This window comes from Triticum aestivum, chromosome 5B (assembly GCF_018294505.1).
Source record: "Triticum aestivum cultivar Chinese Spring chromosome 5B, IWGSC CS RefSeq v2.1, whole genome shotgun sequence".
NCBI lineage: Eukaryota > Viridiplantae > Streptophyta > Magnoliopsida > Poales > Poaceae > Triticum > Triticum aestivum.
The window spans coordinates 484,617,764-484,620,054 of record NC_057807.1 but is presented as its reverse complement, the minus strand read 5'-3'; positions in this window follow the sequence as shown (position 1 = coordinate 484,620,054).

The window sequence follows — 2,291 nt, the reverse complement described above, 5'->3', positions numbered from 1 at the left end:
GATGTTGCTTCTTGGGGACCACCAGGCGGTTCCCAAAGAAAACAACACCTCAATCATCTATAGAGAAACTACCAGCAATACCCTTGGAAATGTTTCTCTTGATCCGGGTAATCCCCGTATCATGCTTCTAGGCTTCTATGATAAGATCCACAAGGGTAGGTTTCGCCACCAAGGTAGAAAGGAATCCGTGAGGAGCAATGTGAAGATTAAGCTTACAGAATTCCTCATGGAGAAGTGGTTGGCCTTGCTGCAACATGAGATTGTTGCAATAGGATTTACGGCTTAGAGCATTAGCCATGACATTGGCTTTGCCTGGGGTGTAGGTAATCCCTAGATCATAATCTGTGATTAACTCCAACCAACGTCTTTGCCTAAGGTTCAGGTCTGGTTGGGTGAAGATATACTTGAGACTCTGGTGATCGGTGTAGATCTCGCAACGTTTACCAAGGAGGTAATGTCGCCAGGTCTTGAGTGCATAGACTACGGCTGCAAGCTCTAGATCATGTGTAGGATAATTATCCTCATGTGGATGCAACTGTCGAGATGCATAGGCAATCACATGACGATCCTGCATAAGAATGCAACCTAGTCCCTATCGTGAGGCGTCGCAGTAGATAATAAAGTCTTTAGTGAAATCCGGTGGCACAAGTATGGGAGTAGAAGTCAGGCGTCTTTTCAGTTCCTGAAAACTGTACTCACACTGTGGGGACCACTCGAACTTTTTATCTTTCTTGAGAAGTTCCGTGAGGGGTTTGGCTACTTTGGAGAAATTTTCAACAAAGCGGCGACAATAACTGGCTAGACCAAGGAAACTCCTAACTTGTTTAACGGTTTCAGGTGGAGTCCAATCGAGAACAGCCTGAACTCTCTCGGGATTGACAGCAATGCCCTTACCAGAGATTACGTGGCCTAGGTAGGTCACTTCTGGCAAGCAAAATTCACATTTGGAGAACTTGGCATAAAGGCGGTGTTCTCAGAGTTTTTCTAAAACAAGTCTAAGATGTTCGGCATGCTCTTCCTCATTCTTCGAGTAAATAAGAATATCATCGAGGTAAACCACGACGAACTTATCTAAGTACTCCATGAAGATCGAGTTCATCAAGCGGGAGAAAGTGGCTGGGGCGTTGGTTAGGCCAAAGGACATGACGGTGTACTCGTACTGACCATAACGAGTGAAAAAGGCCGTCTTGGGAATGTACCCGTTTCTGATCTTGATTTGGTGGTAGCCTAACCTCAAATCCATCTTGGAGAAGACTGAGGATCCAACGAGCTGATCATACAGGTCGTTGATCCTGGGGAGCGGATACTTGTTCTTTATCGTGACCAAATTAACGGGACAATAATCTACAACCATCCGGTCCGTACCATCCTTCTTCTTAACAAAGAGGACGGGGCAAGCCCAAGGAGAAGAACTAGGACGGATGAAACCTTTTTGCAAGGACTCATCAAGTTGTTTCTTAAGCTTGGGTAGTTCTAAGGGTGCCATCTTGTAAGGTCTCCTAGAGATTGGAGCTATTCCTGGAATAAGATCTATGACGAACTCTACATCTCCGTCAGGTGGAACTCCTGGCAGTTCCTCTGGAAAGACATCCGGAAAGTCATGGACTACCGGGATATCTTCAAGGTCTGGAAGAGGGCTGGCATTAAGAGAATAGAGCTGACGCTTTGCAACTCTAGTGGAGACAGTGACTATCTTGCCAGATGGGTGTGTAAGCTGAACAGATCTGGTGTAACAATCAATCTTGGCATGATGAGATGTCATCCAGTCTATACCCAAGATGATGTTAATATCTGAGGACTTGAGGGCTACAAGTGTGGCAAGGAATACAAGTCTGTCAACAAGGATTTCATTACCATAGCTGATTCTGGTGGTTTGCCATCTAGACCCTTGGGTTTGGATTTCAAGCGGAGTTGGCATATCACAAAATGATATGTCGTGCAAACGAGCATAGCCTTCAGAAATGAAGGAGTGAGATGCTCCAGTATCGAATAGAACTGATGCTGGGTGACAATTGACAAGGAGTGTACCAAGAACGACATCCGGATCATCATGAGCGTCTTTAGCTGAGACGTGATGCACACGTCCACGTTCAGTGGGAGCTGACTTGACACTGATCATCTTGCGTGATGGCTTAACACAGCCAACAGTCTTCTCGGGCTGGGGTGGAGCATAACTAGTCTGAGAGCAGTCACGTGCATAGTGTCCTGGCTTCCCGCATGTGAAGCAAGTCCCTGAGGTTGGACGGGGACCCGCACTGACAAGCGGTCTACCAGTAGGCCTGGGTGAAACA